Source organism: Camellia sinensis, chromosome 6 (genome assembly GCF_055761805.1).
Source record: "Camellia sinensis isolate YWXY chromosome 6, ASM5576180v1, whole genome shotgun sequence".
Taxonomy (NCBI): Eukaryota; Viridiplantae; Streptophyta; class Magnoliopsida; order Ericales; family Theaceae; genus Camellia; species Camellia sinensis.
The window spans coordinates 145212744-145224169 of NC_138966.1; the positions used below are offsets into that span (position 1 = coordinate 145212744).

An 11426-nucleotide genomic window follows, 5' to 3' on the forward strand; every position below is an offset into this window, starting at 1 on the left:
ATTTTAAAATTATTTCTACTCACCAAAGATAAAATTATATAAAATTGATAAATCTTTTAAATATTTATTTTACTAAATTAATTTTTATTATATATTTGAATGATGATCATACAATGGGTAATCGATATATTTAATATATGAAACGTTTTTAGTTTTTGATTTTTAGGGATCATGAAAAAAATGTCATGAAGATGATCATGAAAAATTCTCCACCTTCGGATTACACATACAATAAAACACTACTAATCAATGGATGAAAAATTTTCATGATGCATTTCATAATATTTTTTTCATGATCTCTACCATTACCCGTTTAACAATGATATCAAAATTGTTGTCATGTTTGACTTTTAGAAAAATAAAAACTAATTTAATGAAAACAAAAACAACCACCATTACATGATTATCATCCAAACACATAATAAAAATTAATTTAGTAAAATAAATAAATAAATGTCTAAAATATTTATCAATTTTACATAATTTTATCTTTATTTTGTAGAAATAATTTTTAAAAACTCAAAAAAAAAATTTAAAATTTATTTTTATTAAATTAGTTTATATTTTATCAAATTGACATTTTTGCCCTTGAAAAATCCAATGATATCATCGATTGTCCTTATTTGGAACAATATTCAAAATTCATGGTCAAATGTGTCACGATTGAAAAGATATGGACCAAAAATGACACAAATCCCAAACTATAGGGACTGTTAGCGTAATTCACCCTTTTAAAATTTGTTTATTTTACTATACTACCCTCGTATCTATTAATTCTCCTATTAAGCCATCATCGCAGTGTATTTCAGAGTAAAATTTTACTTTGAATTACAGTAAACTTTATTCTGATTTAGAGTAAAATAGTATTTTTAAAGTAAAATTTTGCTCTGAATCAAAGTGAAGTTTACTACGATTCAAAGTAAAATTTTTATATCGTTAAGCAAATCAACATGTTTTTAACTAGAGTAAAATTTTATCGTTACAAAAAATAAAATACGTACTAAATGAATGAACCAGATTCAAATTTTACTCTTAGATCTATTAACAAATAATAATAATAATAAAAAAAAGAAGTTAATTGGAAACAACAATCAATCTCTCTCTCTCTCTTTCTTTCTTTGGGAAAGTGGTCGCCTAAGCTTCATGGCCACTTGAGCTCCATATGCCTGCTTGAGCTTTCTCCTTCGACCTCTGTTTCCGACATCTTCTTCAGTGCCTCCGTGTATCTTAGGTCAACGTTGTTATCTAGTTCAGATCAGCGTCGTCATCTATCTCAGATCTCAGATCTCAGATCTGTCTAATCTCCGATGATCTTGATCGGCTCAAATTTGAATATTCTTCTGAGAAAGAAACAATCAGACAAAGAAGAATCAGATTGTGATGACGAATCAACAAGTAGAGAGAAGGAATTCCCATCATACTCACCGGAGATCGTGATGAAGATAAACAAAATCACAACAGCATCGTGAGACGCAATGTCTTCAACGAAGCCATCAAATCAAATTTGAGATCAAAAGCATCGAAGATGTGAAGAAAATGCAATGGAAAACTCTGGAACGAGAGGTCGTGACGCAGATCAAAGTCGTGAAACATTGCACCGCCACCGAAACAGATCACATATCAAAGGACTCGCCAGAATGTTTGAATGTAGATTCACAGTTCGTTAGGCTTTTTTGCAAGGGTTGGCCCTACTTTCGAGCTCATCAGGGATGGAGAGGAGTGGGCAGAGAAGGTGGTTGAGGGTATAATAGTCTGATAAAATATTTAAATAATAAATTTTGTCCTTTATGCAAGACTTTATAATTATGAGGGGGTTTTGAAAGCATAATTTTTTTCTTTGTCATTTTAACAATAAAAAAGAATGTAAGAGGAGTTTATAGCCAAATTTCTATTTTTTTTTATTATCGATAAGCCCGGTAAAGATTTTATACCCATTTAATATTTAAACTGAATTTGAGATAAAGATTTTTAATCCAATTTAACCGGGCTTACTCATTCATAAAATATTAATTATAAATTTATATTATTTTACTTATAAAATAAAGTAAATATATATAAGACAAAAAAGTGTATACATATTTCGTTTTTTAATTAAAATATTTGTTAAAACTCTTATTTATTTTACTATTAAATTTTGTTAATGTTTCAAATTCAAGGGTTCTGCTTAAGTGTGCAACCCCCTTAAGGTTGCACACCATATGCAACCCAATTGTTAGCCGTTAGATTACAATAATTGATCAAGACCATTGAATTGTTTAATCGTGAAAAAGTTGAAACCGGGGCAACCGGTTAATGCTTGTATTTGCATGATTGTATCCCACTCACTCTCTGTATTTCGTCTCTATCTCTCTCTGTTCTCCTCTTTGTGTAAGGTTGAGTCAGTGTAACTGTTGATTTTCATTAACAGGGAGAAGCCCCTGTTGGGTTCGTTCCATTGACGAAGCTCTGTAGGGAACAGTATAACGGGCGATTTCCAACAACAACGTAACTACAAGGTTGTGTTGGTTCCATTGCTGAAGTGAAGCCCTTCTCTCGAACTAGATATGAGGTATGGAGCTGTCTCCCTCTCTCTGTCTCCCTCTCTGTCTCTCTGGCCCGTTCACTTCAGCTATTTTCCCTCAACTAAACCCCCATCCTAACTTCAACCGCTCTACGTTTCGCTCCAACGGAAACCCCTCCATTGGCAGCTAACCTTTCTCTTTCTCTTTTTGAAGCGAGTGTTTGTGTTTGCACAAACAGGTAAACCATGTGAAAATGTCATGTTTGTGTTTGTGTTAACAATTTTCGGTCATCAAGTAATTGTTTGTAGTAATGTCATGTGCAGTATGGCCCCAGCGGAAGTTAAAAGGGAAGGTGATGATTATGACATTCCAAATGAAGCAGATGACATTCGTTTGATGAATGAAAGTCGGGCAGAACCTGATTATGGTTGCGAAGCTGGTCCGAGCAATGAAGAAGCAACCAACATGAACGTTGAAGATGGCGGAGCTGATGTGAAAAAAGAAATGGTTGACGATGCCCATCGCAATGACATGGTTGGTGATGTTGAACGTGCTATTCTGGAACAGAAATTTGATTCGGTCGAAGATGGAGAAGATTTCTACAATGCGTATGCTAAAGCCAAGGGATTTAGTATACGAAAATCCAGATTTAACATAAATAAAGAGGGAAAGGTCGTTAGTGGGCTGTGGTTGTGTTCAAGGGAAGGTCAGAGATTACCAAAATACTTGGACCGTGTTGCTGAGAAGAGTAGAGCTCCCAAGGCACTAACAAGAGTAGGTTGCAAAGCCCAATTTCGCATACGGTACGATGCGGATGCTGGTGAAGAGGGAAAGTATGTTGTGACTCACTTTGTCACAGACCACAACCATGAATTGGCGGAACAACACTGTGTGATGTATCTGAGATCACATCGCAGTTTAAACAGCGCTGACAAATCTCAAACAATGGCTATGCGCAATGTCAGTGTGAAGACTAGCCAAATCATGGACTATATGGTAAATCAGTCCGGGTCTTATGAGAATGTTGGTTTCATCCGTATGGATCTGCACAACCATATTCAAGCCGAACGTAGAGCAGAAGTTGAGGATGGTGATGCGCAGGGTGCGTTGGTTTACCTATGCGCAAAACTTGATGTTGATGCACGTTTTTTTTACAAGTATGATGTGTGTAACGATAACAAGTTACAAAATCTGTTCTGGGCAGATTCGAAATCGCGGGCCGACTACGCAAAGTTTGGTGATGTGTTGATATTTGACTCAACTTACAGAACCAATGCATACAAGAAACCTTTTGTCATGTTGGCTGGTATGACTAGCCACTTTAGGACCACGATATTTGCATGTGTTTTGCTAGCTAATGAGACAATTGAGACATACACATGGGTTTTGGAAACATTTATGGAGGCGATGGGCAATAAAGCACCTATGTCCGTACTGACAGATGGGGATAAGGCGATGCGAGAGGCAATCAGAAGAGTATTTCCAGACGCAAGACATCGATTATGTAATTGGCATCTTGGGAAAAATGCTGTTTCAAATGTTCACATAAGTGGCTTTGCACATGCTTTCAAGCAGTGCATGGACATGGAAACGGATGAGACAAAGTTTGAGCATGGCTGGACGACAATGGTCGAAAAATTTGGACTTTAAACCAACAGTTGGGTGTTGGAGACATATGAGAAGCGTCATATGTGGGCTGAGGCATATATGCGTGGACATTTCTTTGCTGGGATGAAGAGCACTCAGCGCTCGGAGTGTATGAATGCTTATTTCAATCCCTTCCTCCAACACAAATTGAAGCTATATGAATTTGTTAGGCACTATGATCGGGCTCTTGCAAGGATAAGGTATAACGAGGCTGGAGATGATGCTGAAACAAATAACACTTTTCCGGTATTGATTACTCCATTGTGAGATATAGAGAGACATGGAGCTGAGCTGTTCACCTGAAATATATTTAGAATGTTCCGTGATGAAATCTTAGAAGAGGGGAAGTTGAATGTCAAGGACGTGTTCCCTTTGCCGGATGGTCAGAAATGCTACTATATTCATAAGTACAAAGTGAAGGACAGATCATGGATAGTAACACACAGTCCAGTGGATGCTGCAATGAGATGTTCTTGTATGAAGTTTGAGTCGTTGGGCTACCTTGCTGCCACATGATATGTGTTATGAAAGCTGAAAATTTAACGCAAATTCCCCCAACTTGTGTGCTGCATAGATGGACAAGGGCTGCAAGTAAGGATGGCCAGCAGTGGCCTCAACCCTCAATTGATAACACTACAACACAGACGGCCCGGTATGGGATATTGTGTTCTTCCTACAACGAAATGTGTTTTTATGCCTCGCAATCAACGGAAGGTTTCAAAGAGGCTAGGGATGCATGTCTTCCGATGATGAGCCGGATGAAGGAGTTATATGAGAGGAATTTGAATGGTGGGAATGGTGGGAATAGAGACAAAGGGAAATATTCATTCCGTCGACAATTTAGAGTAGAAGATCCTGATGTTGTGAAGACAAAAGGGAACCCAGGACGGGCCTCGTCCAACTGTCGAAGACCAAGAAAATGTGGGAATTGCAAATGCATTGGGCACACAAAGCGAACGTGTCCTAAGGTTCGGTTTAGCCGAACAGTGGGTACTAACTCAGATGCAGATACACCCCACATAACTGACCGTGAGTACAATGCGGAGTCATTGCCCGTTCGCTGCAAAACTGGGTTGGTGGATCCAAGTACACCGCACATTAAGCAACGGCGACTATTTTTCGATATTTCTCCTGATTCCAAGCAGCCTGTGGGCCAATACGGTAGTGTTGAAGCAGCAGTGTGGAAAAATGATTCGAACACAATTGATGAGGTGAATCAGGTAACTGTATAATTTGTATGATTTACTTATTCCCTTAATTTATTAGGTAGACAGTACTAGCTATTGAAAACACATGGAAATAATGTATGTAGTTTTCATTTTGCACGGATTGTTGTACGTAACGTGTAAATAATTGGTTATGTACAATGCCAGGAAATGGCACAACGTTACTTATGTACAAGGCCACGAGTTGTAAATTTCCCATATTGTTTAGAGTGATGTTGTCATTTGTGTTTGCAGTGACTTGTCATTTTCAAAACTAATTGAAGGTGAGGTGAGATATATATGGGTTGTCTGTGTATTGTTTTGGGTGGGAAATTGGCTTATGTCTGTATTCCAAGATTCCTTTTGCGGGTTGCTTGTTTCTGTTCCATATTTGGTTGGATCTAACTGAAGGGTTTTTTGCGGTGTGGTTTATCAACTAACGATGTGTTTCGCTTCGTATTGATTTGTTATGACTTGTGTCGGTAAATTAGTATTATATTTTGAGTAAAATACGAATTTTGTTCAAGTGGGTTTGCAAAATTACATACCAGCACATGCATTTTGTATATAATCCAAGTGGCAGTTAATTTTGTGTGTTACTTGGAGAAAGTAACCCAACGAACTCGTTACTTTATCTCCATGCCGAATGGTATATGAATTACGAGTTACGAACAGGAGTTGTGAAATTATTTAATGTTTACTATGGAAGTATGGGTTTATTGTTAGTAAAATTATGGTGGGCCTATATCGACAGCAACGAAGCAGTAATTTAAAGTTGACAAGTTCAAGAAGAAAATCAAGCAATTGTGGTATTGGTTCAAATGCCTGAAATGGATGAAGACTTCTTTCGATGAACTGATGGTAACAAAGTAGAAAGTAACAAAGTAGAAAGTAGAAAGTAGAAAGTAGAAAGTAGAAAGTAAGTTGTTGTGTTGTTGTGTTGTTTGTAACAAAGTAGAAAGTAGAAGGGAAAAAACTACACAGAAGTTACAATGTAGAAAGTAAGTTGTGTTGTTGTTTATGTCCTCTCTCTCTGCAAACATTCTTCCCTTTATAGCTATAAAATTCCCACGACCCCATGATCTGCCAATTTTGCAACTGCTTTTGTGCAACTTCTATAACTGCACAGTTATTTCCGTGTATTGAAACCACATAAAAGCTTCACTTGTACCTGTCGAAGTGCATATAATTGAAGTTGCCACATGTGCCCAGGTCCTTTTAGCCTTTCCTCGACAGATACAGACTCCCAATTCGTTCATGTTTCCTCTTGGAGGGTGGCCACTAAATCCATGAGCACTGCCAGTAACTGCTCTAGCGTGTAAGTCAGGTGGCATTCAAGATTCAATGTTAGTTGAATGGAGCAGCTGTTGGGAGGATGTGGGAAAAATAGGTGCAAAGAGGAATTTTTAATCTAATATCCAATCAGAATGTAGCTGAAAATATGAGTGAACTTTTTTTTAAAAAAAGGTAGTTCCCATTTTTTTGATTATAAACCCGAGATGTATATTTTGTTTTTGATATAAATAAGTTGTGTATTTTCGTTACGTAAAATGTAGGACAACAATTGTGTTTAAGTCATTACAATACAGAAAAAGGTTATTTCAAACATATTTTCAAGTTTATCGACATTGAATATATTTTGATTAAATTACAGGGAAAATTCAATATTTGGCAGAGTTTGATGATTCATAGTCAGGGGCAGTAACAGTGAGTGGCCAAGTGTTGCGGTTCATTGGCCCAGTTTGCAAGGATTGTGGTTATGTTTAGTGGATAGTATTCTGTCGATTTTTGTCTCATAATGATGAGGGACATGCCCCACAATGGTGAAAAGGAAGGTCGACAGGGAAGAGTCAATATTTGGCAGAGTGGACTTGAAGATTCGAAGTCAGGGGGCAGTTACAGTCGCAGTCATGGTGTAGACGTGTGGGATCATGCAATGATGGGCCACAAAAACAGTATACGGATATTGAAACCAACGATCTCCGTTCTAGGCATTCCAAGTATACTAAACCTCCACTTCTATCTGTCGATCTCCCTTTTCTTGTGTTTATTTCATGGCCATCAACTGTTTGAAACTTTTGTCGACAGAGCAAGGCTCCTGCTTTGTCTCATGCTTCCTCCTGAAAGTATGCCCACTAACTCATAATGATGAGGGGCATGCCCCACAATGGTGAAAAGGAAGGTCGACGGGGAAGAGTCAATATTGGTTTTCAGGGGACTTGAAGATTCGAAGTTAGGGGGCAGTTACAGTGGCAGTTATGGTGTAGACGTGTGGGATCATGCAATGATGGGCCACAAAAACAGTATACGGATATCAATACTAAACCTCCACTTCTATCTGTTGAGCTCCCTTTTCTTGTGTTTATTTCATGGCCACCAACTGTTTTAAACTTCTGTCGACAGAGCAAGGCTCCTGCTTTGTCTCATGCTTCCTCCTGAAAGTGTGCCCACTAACTCCATGAATGGTGGTAAAAACTTCCCCTATCACTTCTAGGTGACCCACATGCAGAGAGCCCACTTTCAGGCCGTGGACATTCCTTCAGACTTGGCCACATGCCCTCGATTAAGTGGACCATCTGCCGACAGAGACTGGCAAAACTTGGTGCAAACAATGGCCCCCATGTTCAAGTTAAATATTGCGGAAGTGATTGAGACCCCCTCCAATCACCACCTGCACCACCCCCACTCCCCCCTCCACACACACACGTGGGGGCTGCTGATTAGAGAAGGAAAAAAAATAAGAAATTAAAAAAAATAAAAAAAGTGGCCAATCAGAGAGAGAGGGGGTCATGGGGGTCCCCCCTTGTGGGGGTCCAAGTCATATGATATTTAACTTCAACGAGGGGGCCATTGTTTGGGCCCAATAGCAAATTTCTTAATACGGGCCCAAAACAAACATAAACTACAGCCCAATATAAGAGCTTTTAAATATACTGGCCCCCATCATAAGCTATAAAAGACCCACCCTTTCAACTTCAAACCACTTCATTTCCCTTTGATTCGAACTCCCCAGACTGTACTCTTTCTTCTCAACCATTGCCGTTCAAAACCAGAGCACCACAAAACCCTAAGCCATGGCGCCGAAAAAATCTCAACCATCTCCATCTGAGGAGAACAATGAAGACCTACTCCGCTTCCCAGACCCTATCAGAGCACGTATCGCTCCTCTAAAATTTGTTGCAACCCTATTGCCCAGCACAAGCTCTGTCGCTAAGGCTACTCTAGGCCCTACCTTCGCGTCTTACTTCCCAGACGAGCTAGCTCCATACTATCTCCTTGGTAATGGTGAGAACCTTCTTCTCAACCAAGCTGGACTCAAGTGGACTAATTGGAATGTCAGCAAAAACCCACTCAGAGGGTGGAGGTCACCAGACTCTGATTGGCGAAACTGGACCAGGAGAATTGAAGGTCACGACGCTGAAGTATGGAAACACCAAGGCATTGGTGAAGCAATTAGACTGTCGACTAAAATTTATGACGTGGACAAAGGGTTGATTGCTGCTGCTGCATGCTTTTGGTCGCAGTTTAGTAACTCCATACTCCTCAATTTTGGTATGATTTCCCCTACCATCTTAGATATAGCTCACTTGACTGGTCTCCCAATCTTGGGCAATCCAATTCATGCTCTCCTTGAGCCTCCAAAAGTGACATTTACTTTAAACACTGACATGTGCTATACAGATTTTGCCAAAAAATACCAAGGCAAGCCTGGTTCCCCTGTCGATGACAAAGAAAGAACTGCTTTTTACTTACTTTGGCTTTGTGAGTTTCTTTTTTGTGTCCCTGGGTACAAGATCACCAAAGAATACCTCCCCCTTGCCTTGTGTATGCAAGATGGCCAACTTATGGCTTTAGCCCCTTATCTTCTTGCCACCCTTTACAAGGCCCTATTTTCCTTTGTCGACAAGAAGATTTCTGGCAACTGTGGTGGCCCCTTCTAGCTCTTCCAGGCCTGGTTGTATGCCTATTTCCCTGAGGCACGACCCCCACCACCTAACACCTTGAAACCTGTTTGCTACTCCTATGCTGAGCAACTGCTCACTTATAACAGCCAACCCATCCTCACTTTCAGAAATCATCTTACCATGTTTTACAACCTTCCTTCGCAGAGACCTTCCAACCTGTACATGCCATTTCAAAACTTTGAATTCTCCTCCAGTAGACTTCGCTTCCTCTTCACAGACCCTTCTGATTTACACAATGAGCAAGTCTAAGAACAAAATGAGAGTTGGAGACACATTCTCACCTCTAGACATGTCTTGGTTGGCTGTTCCATATCCTCCGCCAAGCTATCCAGCTGCAGTTTTGAGACATACTGTCCCAATCAATGGTCCAGGCAATTTGGTCTTTCCCAGGCTATCCCTTATCCTTATTTCCACCCAACCATCCATGAGGAGATTGGGTCCAGAATCCACTTCAAAGATCCTACACAAGCTGAATCCATTCTGACAGAGAACACCAAAATTTTCCAAGATTTTGGCCCCTTCTTCTTCAAACCTGCTTCGGACTGCTCGGCTGCTTTTGACCATTGGTGGGGACTTATGTCTGTCATTATTTTCTGCAAGCCACTTGAAAGCTGCCTTAACGATACTTGTATTCATATTCAGGGCCGCATATCCTCGCCTTCCAAGCTTAAGGCTACAGGTATCCTTCCTTCATATACTTCATATCCCTAACTGTGTCATGCAATTTGTTTTGTTTTTTTCTCTACAACACTAACTTGTTTAACCTTTGACAGCCAAAATTGGGCCTGCTGCTGAACCATTGGTTAGGGACCAATGTAAAGGCAAGGATCCAATGGATGCAACTATTCAGACAAACACCCCCTCAATTCCGAAATTAATGGCAGACTCTTTCGCAGCCGCGCAGACACAAGCACAGAGAGGAACTACCACCCGTACCCCTGCCGAGACAGAGGTCACGGCGAAGAAGAGAGAAGAGCCTTCCACTGCTCCTGCTCTAAGCACAGACCTAAGTGAGTGGGATATCCCTCTCAGCCAAATGGTTGGCCAAACAACATCAAATACTTCAGGGCAGCTCTACCAAGTAAGCCTTCACTTTACATATTTACAGCATCTCAATTTTCATTCACGCCCGACTAATCACTTACTTTTGTGCAGAGAAAAAGAAGGAGATTACTCCTTGCTGCTGTTGATGATAACGATGCTTCCACTTCTCCTCAACACATTCATCAAATTCCCAGTCCAATCAGCAATGTACCCACAGAACCCACTGTACAACCAACTCCACCACCACCTGAAGCATCGCAACAAACTTCCTTACAACCTGCTTCACAGTCTTCGCCACAGCAATCTATACAGTCTGCATCATAACATCCTTCCATTTCTCCTCAACACATTGTCCCTTCTGTCTCTAGCCCTCAACCATCACCATCCAACCTCTCCAATTCCCAAACGTCAAACAAAGAATCACAGAGGATTGAATTTGACATTTCAATCAACAGCCAATCCTCTCCAACAGGTGACAACACAAAATCCCCTCAACCAGAAGTTCACCACAACCAAGGTAAATAGAAATACAAATGTTACTGTTCGTTTGGGAAAAAAAAACTTCTCTTTAAGTAACTGGTATTGTTCTCCAATTTACAGGAATGGACATAATACAGGACTCATCTCCACGACCAATGGGCGAGACAGAACTTGAAGGTCCTCATGACTTTTCCCTGTTAACAGAACCAGAGAAAGAGCCACAAGGCGCTGATGCTGTCATTTCATCAGTACCAGAAACAACTCGTCCTGATGCCACAACCACAGCTGAACAAGGCCAACCGTCTGCGCGCACATTGTCAGGACAGGTACTACCATTTCCAACCTCATCCTATTTACTCTTTATTACTTGCAAGCATATATTCTCACCAAACTATTAATGTTCACAGGCCGTCGATCCATGCCAGGATATTTGAGCAGAACTTTCTATTCTCCAACAAGATCTAGACGAAATATCCCCATTGCCTCAAAGGCTACATCTGTTTGATGCTGAAACTCAACAAACCTTAACCACCTTCATCAACCTCATTAACACCCCAGTTGAAGAAATCATTCTCCACAAACCT

At 40.0% G+C, this 11426-nt stretch overlaps 1 long non-coding RNA gene across 1 annotated transcript; it reads left to right on the forward strand.

The window, feature by feature from the left end:
- Window positions 1–10475: 10475 nt before the first annotated feature.
- On the forward strand, window positions 10476–11143 carry LOC145792136 (uncharacterized). The gene is made up of 2 exons (XR_014331287.1): window positions 10476–10879; window positions 10963–11143. It is a non-coding gene; the product is annotated as an uncharacterized LOC145792136 (long non-coding RNA).
- The last annotated feature ends 283 nt before the right edge of the window (window positions 11144–11426 follow it).